Consider the following 13,798-nt stretch of genomic DNA (forward strand, 5'->3'; position numbering starts at 1 on the left):
TATTAACTAAGCTGTGCTGTCATGGTTGTGTTTTTCCTTGGACAAGAAACTTTACTCTAATTGCTCTGGATGGTATGCATCAGGCTTTCAATCGGTATGTTGTTCAGTGAGGTAGTCACCAACTACTACCAGGAGACTCCGCCTCAAAATGACCCTGGCTGTTCACTAGGTGATTATAACCCATGCAAACACACTAACAGTTATTGGGAAGAACCTATATAAAGGCTTTCAGTTAAGTTGTTTAAAAGGAAAAGTATGATGCCAGATGGACGGCATCACCACAGCATAATCAATTCATTAATTGCCCTTCAGGCAGGTGAGCTTAAAATATTGCTGTGTTTCCCTGAGACAATATGTATATCAGTCTGACCTGAAAATGTCTGAATACCCACATATAAAAATAAAGGGGCATAACTCCAAATATCACTTGGAAAAATAAAATGAAATATAATTCACAATAAGAAAAAGAGAGTTGGTTGAGAAAAGCAGGAGTAATAAGGACAAAACTGCAGATAAACTGATAGATGGACAAACAAATTTCTTATATCTTCTCTCTATCTTCATTGCAGGGTGTGGGGTAATTTAGTAATCAATATCCCAGACAGACTGGTGTCCCGAACCCTGGGAAGACAGGTGTCCCAGTCCTTACTCATTTAAAGTAATTGAGAGGATATATATATACATTTTCAACAGCTGTGCCAATTTAAACTGGACTTGGACTCTCTCATTGTATACATTAAGTATAAGATACGTACGTGTAAGTTAAGTTAGTGGAAATACTGACACCTATTACAGTCTACGTTTTTAATTACAATGTCACTGTCTGAGACAGAGGTTAACACTGTACGTTTGGGGTTAATAAATATGATAGCCTACCTCAGCTGAAGACAACAATTGTTATCCAACACGTCTATAAATATATACATATATATAAAACAACAAATTTATCAGACGTTTACCACCAGGCGTTTCTGCTATCAAGGGGTTCTTCTGGCGGACATACACATATCTACAGGTGCACGATTTCGTAATTAATTTATATGGGACCAATAAATTTTGAACATTCAACATTGAATTGCACTTAAATCAATTACCAAATGTGTCTGTTTATAGAACTATTGGTAATAATTCTTTATTAAAATACACAACCATTTTGTCTTTTTGACAGATCCATGTAGATTTTTTTGTATACATTTTTTATTTGAGAAACATATTGCATATATGAACGGACATATGTACTTTAGCATATAGGGTAGTCAAGTGAAATTTATGCATCAAGTTTGCCCTTTAACTAAATCGTGCAGTCAAAGCTATTATTAGGAATATCATCAAACTTTAAATTAATGTCAAATGATGATATAAACACTTTATATATATATGTATAGATATATATATATCTAATATGTAAGAGTTGAATTACTAGTTCTAATTTTAAACAATCCCAACATTTTCAATTTTGATATCAATGATTAAACCCAAAATATGGTAAAATTCATAAACAAATTCTGAATATTTCAATACTGAAATGTTATTTCATAATACATATATAGTCTAATGACTGTATTTACCTAATAGGAATTAATTAAGGGACTGTGGGATGTTAATGTTACTATGGACTTAAAAAAAATATGAATCCTTTCCAAGACTTCTCACAACCTTTATAGCTCTAGGGATTCCTCATGCTTTGGTAGTAACTCAAAACAGGTGAGTTAAAACCTACGGTAGGAGACACATCATGCCTTTGTAATAATGTTTTACAATAAAAGGCACTATATATATGTGCTAACTTTATTTGGAGTACCATGATACTTAAAGAACCTACCGTGTACATGTCACAACTCGAAGCTCCATGTAAAGCCAGATTCAGTTTGTATATGTGTACATACATGTGGCTCCTTGTAAAAAACAAGTCCATGTGCAACTTCCCTCCTGTGACCTTTTACAAAGTGCTCTTGTTTAAACATGACTAGTTACACTATAATGTTGATGAAAGTTTGACAGAATTGTCAAATCTGAAATACCTCTCTGTACCAGAACCTGGAGGTAATAAACGATGGTCACCTGACTACTCCATGTAAATGTCACAGTGGCCAGGCGACTGATCAAAGGCTCACATTTTTATATATCATTCAAAGTTTTAAGGGCTCAGAGTATTTATGTATGATACAAGATTAGATAGGCCCAGAGGGTTTATGTATGATCAAAGGTTTGAAGGGCTCAGAGTATTTATGTATGATCTAAGGTTTGATAGGCCCGCGGAGTATTTATGTATGATCCAAGGTTTGAAGGGCTCAGAGTATTTATATATGATCCATTAGGTTTGATAGAACCGGAGAATTTATGTATGATCCAAGGTTTGATAGGCCCGGAGAATTTATGTATGATCAAATGTTTGATAGGCCCGGAGTATTTATATATGATCCATGTTTTGTTGGGCTCTGAGTATTTATGTATGATCCAAGGTTTGAAGGGCTCAGAGTATTTATGTATGATCCAAGGTTTGAAGGGCTCAGAGTATTTATGTATGATCAAATGTTTGAAGGGCTCAGAGTATTTATGTATGATCAAATGTTTGAAGGGCTCTGAGTATTTATGTATGATCCAAGGTTTGAAGGGCTCAGAGTATTTATGTATGATCCAAGGTTTGAAGGGCTCAGAGTATTTATGTATGATCCAAGGTTTGATAGGCCCGCAGAGTATTTATGTATGATCCAAGGTTTGAAGGGCTCAGAGTATTTATGTATGATCAAATGTTTGAAGGGCTCAGAGTATTTATGTATGATCCAAGGTTTGATAGCTAGGCCCGCAGAGTATTTATGTATGATCCAAGGTTTGAAGGGCTCAGAGTATTTATGTATGATCCAATGTTTGAAGGGCTCAGAGTATTTATGTATGATCAAAGGTTTGAAGGGCTCAGAGTATTTATGTATGATCCAAGGTTTGAAGGGCTCAGAGTATTTATGCATGATCCAAGGTTTGAAGGGCTCTGAGTATTTATGTATGATCCAAGGTTTGAAGGGCTCAGAGTATTTATGTATGATCCAAGGTTTGAAGGGCTCAGAGTATTTATGTATGATCCTAAGTTTGATAGGCCTGTAGTATTTATGTATGATCCATGGTTTGATAGGCTCAGAGTATTTATGTATGATCCATGTTTTGTTGGGCTCTGAGTATTTATGTATGATCCTAAGGTTTGATAGGCTCAGAGTATTTATGTATGATCCATGGTTTGAAGGGCTCAGAGTATTTATGTATGATCCATGGTTTGAAGGGCTCAGAGTATTTATGCACCATTCAACCTTGGCCAGGTTCTGACTATTTATAATTATGCACCATTCAACCTTGGCCAGGTTATGACTATTTATAATTATGTACCATTCAAACTTGGCCGGCCTTGAGTATCTAAGTACCATTCAAACTTAGCCAGACTCTGATTATTAATGTATCATCGAATTGCAAGGTTTGAAGGCTCCAAACATTTATGTATCATACTGGTTTTTAAAAATTTTTACTGTAATAAATCTGACATCATTTTTCGAGGAATTACTTGCAATTGTCTGAATCACTTTACTAGACAATTAATATTCTATATAAATCCTGATTTTTTTTTAGAATAAGAATGACATTTGTCTGCATATATAGATGTATAATTAAATGTAAACAGCGTGTTTAAACTATATTAACCCAGCTGATCCAACTATGAGTCAACATAAAAATTTGCTTGCTCACTAATGCAAACACTCTGTTGAGAATGCAGTTTTGCAATATCTTTGATAACATTGTATATCAGATCGGACTAATATTAATGAATGACATGAAAAGACAATTAACGAAGATAGCATTAAGCTAGATATGTGCCTGATTGCATTGCTATTACTCAATAACATGAACCTGTATATGTAGCATATTTAACAGTACACAATAATAATACCCTGGTACTTGTTTTTTTTTATCTTGGAAGATTTGCCTTTTTATGTTTACATTTTAAAATCAGGACCTAGTAATGTACAAAGGGTCTCTGATCATGAGGTTTCACTAATGTAAACAAACTTTGCTGTGATTTATGTTTCAATCAGTATATATAAACAATTTGATACACATTCCTAAAATGTCACTCAAGTTATATTACTCAATGTATATTTCAGTGCAAACTGCATGCACATTAGAACTTCGGCATGTCCAAACAGCTGTAGTATTTTCAGTCAACTTTGAAAAAAGGGTAGATAACTCATCTTTTTCCTTTAAAAACTTGATAATATTGTTTTTGCAATTTCATCAAAAGGCAATTAAATATTGTAATGAGCAATTTATGGAGAAATTAGAGATGAGGAGATTCTGAAGTTTTTAATACTCTTATAATATTGTCACTTCTGGGACTTGAATCCAGCCGAACTTTTTTGATTATCAAGTACCTCCCAAGATTTTTTTTTTTTTTTTACATATGAATCTAACACTGACACATGCATTGCAACTTTAACTTAGAAGACATTATTACAGTACATAATTATACGGTGATCATGGTAAAGAGAGTCATGGTTGTGATTGACTGGAAATCTGAAGAATAACTGAGGGATTGATTATCATAAAGGATTGGGTTGATGATTTGTATATAAACATGTGATATGATACAGTAGGAAAAAATTGATGTAATTTTTGTCTTTAACAAGATATGATAAAAATAAAAAAATATGTTGTGCAAGTAAATTTAAGTATTCAACCGACTGAGCTGTGTTAGTAATAAAGAACATGAATCATCGCATGCAGTATATAATAACAAATCAAAGCAATCTAAAATCTATTTATAAGTTTCTTCTTGTATATTACTCATTTTTAAAGAATCTGTAGAACCATGTTTTCAGCAAGTAAGTATGAATTCCAATTCTTTTCAACAACTTATACATATATATTTGAGCGCGCATTAGTTCCACCACTTTTCCAACACTGACCCCTATTTCAAGCGTTTTTCATCATCTGTACGAACCATGACAAATTCTCTCTCTGTCACTCAGCTGGCAGAGCATTCTTCTATGACTCTATATAGAGGTGTACATAAGAGCTATGGATTACCACGCCAGAGACCTGGGTTCGATTCCCAATATTCAGGGCACTTGATCTGCAGAAATATTGTTTTCCCTTTGAATTTACAGTCATATCACTCAAACAGAAATGTTTTCCTTTATTCTATTGGTCAAAGCACTTTTTATAATGTTTTCAAATATACATTTCTGCAACTTTACTGCATGTGAATGATTTCCATATAATATACTATAATTGTCTAATTATAGGCAAGGTTAATCGCAACAGGCAAATTAAAGGAGACCTCAATTTTATCTATATATTGTCGACCAGTTTCACCCATACATGCAGTGGGCTTCCTCAGGACAAGAGAATATTTGTACCCCTAAAGTACTATAAAAATGAAGAGACCACATGTTAATTATTATCAGTGATAATGTTAGTCATTGTGACGTCATCAACACTGGATATAACAGTGATGTCATCAACACTGGTTTATTTATAATTGTCTTTATATATAATCTTACATATATCTAACAGGAAATATATGACTGCATGAGACAATTTTTCTCACGATCTGAAAAGTGTGAGAAGAAAAACACCCAATATTCCCAGGCCTTAAAATTTTAATCGTAGAAAGCTTTATTAGCTTAATCTCATATAGATCTAGAGCAACTTCTCAAAATCTGAATTGAAAAAGAAACAAAAATGTTCAAATGAAATATCAATATTTTTAAATCCATTGTATTACCATTAAGGGTCATACATATAGTTACATCTGATAGATCTATCAAATTATGGAACCATTTCAACATTCAAAATTATGTTTTCTCTTCAAGCTTCAAACACACCAGGACAATATAATAGAGACCGAAGTTACATAACATCAACAAACTGTTACATACACATGTCTGCCATGACAAAGGGACACCTTGATTCAAACTACAATTTAATTAAAAGGTGTGTTGCGCAGTGAATCCCCCCCCCCCCCCCCCCCCTCAAACACAAATGATTCTGATAAACAAAGTAATTGTCAAGAATTGCATTGTGCCTGTGTGTTTATACATTGCCAGTCCCTTGAATAGATTGTCATCAAAATAAAGACTGACAGTCCATCCTCATAACAACCCTGGTTGTTGTAGGACATTTAAAGCCCCGAAAAACAAACAAACAATGTCAGATAGCAGGTTACACCACTCTTAACTCTTTTAGTTGACATTTAAAACTAAATACTTTGATGGTCGGACCTCCTGATGGCCGGACCTCCTGATAGCCGGACTGCGAAGACACATTATGGCATAATTATGTTCACTTGCCCAAGCTAGTTATAAGCTTTGCCAAAAATTGCCAAGTCTATGAAGGAAGTTCAAACTGGATATCTCTAGTTTTTATCCTTGATAGCTATTTTGATACATTAATTAGAATAAGGAAATACAAGATTTATCTTTCAAATTAAGTTAAATACAAAAAAAAAAATCAAAAAAAATCATGGTATATATAATGATGTAATAAGTGTACATATACATATAAATTATATTGATAATGGAATTCAAGAGATTTCATCATGTTGAATAAAAAAATGTTATTTTTTGTTTTTATCTTAAACTTTATGATCTTAATTACATAGAACCGGAAATCGGCAACATTTTCCAATGTTTTAATTACTATTTTTGTGCTTTACTTTGTGTTTACCATAGATCTAGGACATATAGTTGAGGTTTGCAGACAGACAGATTGGTCTGATAAATAAGTCAAGCCTCTGTCTTGGTCTGTCAGATTTAAAGCAAATAATGTGGAACATCAATCTTAAAGTCTTGTTATACTGTATTAAAGGTTTCTACTGACATCAGATAACACAAGTGTTTTAGCCAATGAACAAACAATATTGAATATTTTTAATTCCCAGAATTTTTTTTTTGAACTCTGATCTGTTTTTTTTTATCAACTTTGACATGCTGTATTCCACTTGATCTGTATGCCACCATACATTTTTGTGGGAAATGAGTTCTGAAGAAGAAAAATCCTTTCTGTTCTGACCAAAAGGAATGTGTTTTCCATGGATTTGTGTACACATGTCTATAAATATATACATACTGACGCACTAACAACATTAATGCATTTTCACTAGACCACACATTTAAGGTGGATAGTTACAGTACACCATGTTATAATCTCAGGCAAAGAAGAGTTCCAATTTGTTTGGTGTATCTTTCTGATTTGGAACTACTTGTCTATCCAAGAGTTCAGAAAGAATCATATATATAGATAGGAGAGTTTGAAGAGGGGTGAATCTTCACTCACACCAATGATATATATATACAGTGCATTCCACTTAATCGGGTAACGCATAATCGGGTATTTCGTTTAATTGGGTAAAATTTCAAAAACCAAAACCATTTTCTCTTAAATCATGTTAAAAAAATTCGTTTAATTGGGTTGGAAAAGTCGTATTTTTCGGTTATTCGAATAGAACAATCGGGACAAAAAATAGAAATGCTCCGATTTTCACGAAAGTCATCGCGTATTTCTTTAAGTTTTAGACATTTATCAACAAATAGTGTAATTTTGATGGTTCAAATGTCAAAAAACAGTTAAATATTACCTTAAACGGTAATGTTATGTCGGGGTTTTGTCATGTTCAGAACTGTGTTGTTGTTGATTCTGCCTCGTGTGGTTTTTCCCCAACAGGAAGTCGACTAAGAATTGTGGGTAAAATTAAATGTTATTTTTAGAGTCAGCAGCAGGCAAAACGTAATGGGGTTTTAAAAGCATAATTAAGCGACTAGACAATTAAACTTTTACGTCTGGGATGTAAAATCTTCGAAGCAAAAACCTAAACAATAGGTTTTTACCTGGGTCTGATATTGCTACAGATCGATTGATATCACCGCTTACTGTATGTGGCGAATCCAAAGTGAGGGGTTCGCCACGGGGAAATGTGACGACACCGATACACAGGTGAGTTAAAAATCAGTAGCGAGCAGTAAAAGGACAGACGCCCGACGTTAGCTCATAATTCCTATTCAGTTTAGGATTAGAACTGGTTAATAAAAACATTACATTGGATTTCGTGTTGTTTTATCAGTGACTGCCAGTGTCAAGTTCGTATAAATTTATACCACAGGAAACGACCTAAATAAACTCGGTTTCTCCGATCTCTGTGCTTTGGTAATTGGAAATAATATGGAATATTTTAAACTTCAAAGCGAACATAAGAATGTCTCTATGATAAACATAAATGATTTTAGATGTAATTGTCGGCGAGTCCTTAGATCGTATGTCAAATTAGGAACACACGGATGAAACAGGGATGTATGACCCCCCGATTTGAGGTGCTACGATTGTACTGTGCCGCGAATAAGAAAATCATTAAGGTTTTGTTATTTTAATACACACATTTTTATACAATTAGTAATAGTAATCTGACAATTTGACATCAGTAAAAGCACAAACAAAAACACCATTTATTAACAATAATAACGCAAATATTTTCATCCAAAATCGACCCAAGTCTGACTACCATTACGGACCAAATCCAAGATGGCGACGTGCATTTCGGCTTATCGGGTAAGTCGGTTAATCGGGTAAAAAGTCCCCGCAAATAGGCAACCCGATTAAGCGGAATGCACTGTATATATATTCTAATTAAATCCAGAATTGTGGCAGTCTTGGAAGAAATCTGCCAAGGCTAGTAACTCTATAGCCAGATTTTAGAGATTCCTGTAAATACACAACTAGCTTGCAGTATAAATCTATTACCTTCTATTTCCTTCTTATCACCAGATTTATACAGCAAGGGAAACGGTCCTAGAGCATTTAAGGATCCTTTAATAGTTTTCTTATGCAGTACATGTAAGTTGCTATAGACAATTGAAGTGTATGTTTTAAATGCAAATATGAATATCCTGAACTTGTGCTTTCCTTGTTGGACTCCCTCAAGTATTGAGAACCCTCTATATTGGGGCTCATTTGTATTTTTTTGAAATTGTGTTATATTGGACTTGTCCGCTGAACAAAAAAAAATCCTATAAAATTCCCACCATTGCCTTCTCTATCTTTGACCAACTATAAAGAGAGTTTTTCTTTTTGTGTATAATTAACTGATAGCAGTGGAATGGCAATCTGATGGCACATTTTAGTTTGATCGATTGGGTCATTATATATATAATTACTAAAGTGTGGATCTATACCTGAAACAAAAGCTTCCTAATGTCATAGATATGATAATCAAATTAAGGGTACTATTGTCCCTTTGTATATAATGTCCAGTTTATTATAATCAACTCAATTCTTACTATTCCATTCCCTGTAATATGCATGCCCACTATACTTAAGGCATTCAGTAGACCCCTGATAGTACGTCTTGACTATGATCCCCAATATGAGATTTGAAACTACTGGGTTTGAATGGACATGTCCATTTGCCATGTTTTGACCCTTCAGATTTCTGAGAAAAAGTTATTTGACTTTTGACATTGATAAAAACCAATGGTCAACTGTCCATTTTGAATACAACATGCAGCACAATTACAAGCTCCTTTCTCTGTAATCAAGTTATTTCAACTGGACACAAAATAGATCTTACTCCCTCCCCTTTTGCCCATTGCCAGTAAACCTGAAAAAAACATTTTGGATATCTCCCTAAATCCTTTATATTGTCTAGTTCCTCCAGTACTATCAACGTCAACTAAACTTGACAATTTTGAATACACTTCACTCGCCCTTTTTCATTGTTCAGTAAAGTTTTTCCTTCCTTATTTTCCGTCCCCCCCCCCCCCCCCCCCCCCCCAAACTCAACAAATTGAATACTTTCCCCTCCTATTTCTCAGTTTTGTCAAGTATTATACCCCATTATTTTTAATATTCCCTTAACCTCCATTGTCCAGTGAGTTTGAACATTATTCTCTTCCTCAATGTCCACACTGGACAACAAATTTGTTTTGGCTCCCAACGTTAACGTTTATTACAGGATGAATGCCGCACAGGAAAATATTTCAGAAATTTGTTGATATTGCATTGTGGGTAAAGAAATACTTAAATATTTCAGCTACTAATGAGAATCTATTTCAAAACAGGGGGTTAACCTAATGCAAATCCATTCTTTTATCGTTAGTATAATTACAGACCAACTATGATACAAAAGTTACAATACAGTAAACAAAAGAATGAATATTTGGAAAACAAAACAAAAATCTTACCTTTAATTAAGCATCATACGGTGAATATTCAGTAAAGTTTGAGGCAGGAACTTTACACTCCACTAAAGGTAATCTGGAGGTAAATTACAGGTATTCCACAGGTAATTTCCACAGGTAATCTCCTCTGGTAATCCAAATGTCACGACCACAGGTAGTGTCTTTGAGAAACGTTTAAAGTTTTGTTGATCTCCTTCAGTTTCATGTCAATGTATTACATCCACACACTAACACACATCGTAGAATGTCTGGTACCGATTAACCTGTAAACATACACAACAGGGAAAGATTTATCTCAAGATCGTGTTTTGATTTCTCAGGGAATTTTTAAAAATTTTGACTAAAAGCAAAAATCAAAGTTATACCTATATACTACCATTAATCATATTTTTTAAATACGTCCATTCTTGCATTAAAATTTCTAATAAATAAGATAATCATACATTTTCCCTATCCTTTCAGCAATTGTTTTTCTGTGTGAACAAATTTTCAAGCAATATCAGTAAAAAAACTTTCTATGTGAACAAATTTCAAGCAATATCAGTAAAAAAAAATATATTTCAAAATCCAAAAATAGAGTATGTGTTTGTTAACGAGTGTTAATAAAAAAACCCAAAAAACCCTGATCTATAGCATAATTTAGTTTTCTTAATAGCAAATAGTCAACACAGTCTGTACATAAAAAAACTCCTTGAGTGGAAATACCTCGAGCTTATCTCGTGAAAAATATCCGTATGTTATAATCTACTCTACACTGTAGGGTATTAAGGCTTGGCTATGGCTGCTGATGTAATGCTTATTGAAGTTGACAGATCAGGGAGTGGATGGAAACAAGATAATGATTTAACTAGAATACCAAGGGAAACACAGGATATATGTTCTTTGTGACTGATTATCTGAACCGTGTATGAAAGAGAAGACATTCTTCCTGTAAAATTTCTGCAAATATTTCCTGTTCTCCCCCCTCAGAGTCAAAACAAATTTGTATCACAGCCGAGCAGACAAACACAATTCAACCTGTGGCCTGTATATTGTATTATCATAATGCGGAATCAAAACTGTGAGTAGTTTACTGTCTACTACTAAATACTCCGGTCCAGAACAAGTTTTTGTTACATGACTGAAAAATTCTCTCCGTGAGAAAAAAATTGAATGGTAAAATGTCAATTCCATACTGTACTCTACAGATAAAGTTTCTGATACGACTCATTGAAATTGTATGCAGTTTATAGTCAGTTTATTAGAATATTTTTTTTTAATCAAGTGGTATGTAAATAAATCTGCACAAAAATGCCAAAACAACCAACATGGGCTGATCAAGTTGCAATCAAGAACGGCCCTCAAGTCCCTTCCACCTCCAACCAGGGTTTTTTTTTCGATGATATTATTTTTGGAGGGTTTTTTTTTCATATAAGGCTTGATGCTTTTATTTTCATTTCTGATACAAAATGTGGTGCCACATTACAGAAAAAAAAACACACCTTAAAATGTGCATAAACAAGCTTACTGGGTATTACTAAACCAATACATAATTATCTCCCTTACTTAACCAATACATAATTATCTCCCTTACTTAACCAATACATAATTATCTCCCTTACTTAACCAATACATAATTATCTCCCTTACTTAACCAATACATAATTATCTCCCATACTTAACCAATACATAATTATCTCCCTTACTTAACCAATACATAGTATCTCCCTTATAGACCCCAAGTAAAAATAATAACTGTGACCTTAACCTTGACCAAAAAAGCCCTGAACCTCGATCTGGTCTAATGGTTTATGGTTAATTTTGTTTTAACATCCTATCAACAGTCAGGGGGTTAAGTAAGGGAGATAATTATGTATTTCATTTAATGACATGCCTGGTTTTGGAGGTACAGAAAAACCACTGACCTGCAGTCAGTACCAGGAAATTACGTCACGTGGGTTTTATACTCGCAACCCAGAGGTGGAGGGCTAGTGATAAAGTGTTGAGAAACCTTAACCACTCGGCCACCGTGACCCCTAACCTGATCTAAATTCCCTGAAACTCAATCTGATCTGTATAATCCTTGTCTGAGATATATATAGTACATCCTTTATCATAATGCCTGAAATTTGAACAAAATTCAAAGATTCCTGTGAATTAAATATTACTCTCCCAGTTTATTTTGGTTCCTACGTTTTTATATTGTACGCAATTTACTGCTTTTTTTCTGCCCGCGAGTAATAACTGATCTGTATCCTAATTAGAGATCTAAATCTGACAACTTTCGTTAGAAGAAACTTGTCTCGGAAATTTAATTTAAAATTTTTAAATGAATTGGCCTACCTTATCGGTTCCTTTGACTTGTTGAATCGCACGTTCATGTTATATACTTTGTGCAAGTATTTCACTATTGACTGATTTAAAACATGCATTCTCTTTATTGCTATCGGAATCTCTGCTGCTGAAACAAGCTTACGTTAGGTTCGATCCCCTCATTATCGATTTCACTTCAACCAACTCAACCAGCATGGCCATGTTTGTGTCGCCTATTTCTCGGAAATGACAAACAAATAGGAAGTATTCTACTTTCATTTAAGTATCGAATGTAGAATCGAAGCAATCAGAGATTTTACTTATCGATTTCCAATCGGAAAACTATAAACAGTAGGCTATTCAACGGCCGAGGGCCATTTCATCATCCCAACAGCTTGAGATGACTTTCCAAATTTGTCTTATATATTCAACTAGAGTGTATACGAGTTATCTCCCCTTGCACAAACCGGGAAGCAAGCGTAATTTGCACAGAAAATAGTTAGGACTACTCAGGGATAAATTAAACATTACATGTCATTACGTACGATTTAAGCTGTTTTTCTATATTTTTAAAAAAATTCAACAAATGTATTCAAACACATAAAAGCTTGAAGCATATTTCTTAATCACAAACAAATACTTGCAGAAGGAGACAAGATTGTCTACTGTGTTGTTAGCGTTTTTTGGGAAAAATTAATTCCAGCTTGCAGCCCATCCAGGATTTATCTTTGAAATAAGCGACATTTTCATTCCCCCGAGAATTTGGCAATGACCGCTTAAGGTTGTGTTTCACAGCACCTAAAAAGACAGACGGAGAGGAAACCTTTCTTCCCCCAGATTCTAAACTTCTTTTAATGACTTCAGATATGTCACATATTTTATTAGATAGTGTATTTCCAGTTCTATATTTAGAAGCGACCTTGACCCATGGCCAAGAAATTTTATTTTTAAGGCCTATTGTGCATCTACACATCACTAGTGTGGTAGTCAAATTTCAGAAAGTTTGGAGGGGAGGGGGAGGGGGCTACAAAAATGTAACTGTCACAAGAATGACATGTAATTAATTATATATGTCTTGCCTGTCCGGCTTTCTCAGTATGGCGAGTTTTATACAAATTCCAAACATCATTCATTCCAATTTGGCTATAAGCTGATTTGTAAACTAATTGGAGAAGCAATAAAGGTTTCATATCAATTTCTCAAAATCAGAAGTATTTTGACCCCAAAATACAGCAAAAACATAAAAATTCATGTGATCTGTAGAATGTGTTGAGATGTCCATACTACAATATATA

General features: G+C 34.0%; 1 protein-coding gene across 1 annotated transcript in view; it reads right to left on the reverse strand.

Moving 5' to 3' along the window:
* Positions 1–13,798, reverse strand: part of LOC117317159 (putative extracellular sulfatase Sulf-1 homolog) — a 105,641-nt gene that overhangs the window by 57,386 nt on the left and 34,457 nt on the right. Inside the window, 1 exon segment of the mRNA XM_033871959.1 lies at positions 10,215–10,474. The gene's annotated coding sequence lies outside the window, so the exon portion shown is untranslated.

This window comes from Pecten maximus, chromosome 18 (genome assembly GCF_902652985.1).
Source record: "Pecten maximus chromosome 18, xPecMax1.1, whole genome shotgun sequence".
NCBI lineage: Eukaryota > Metazoa > Mollusca > Bivalvia > Pectinida > Pectinidae > Pecten > Pecten maximus.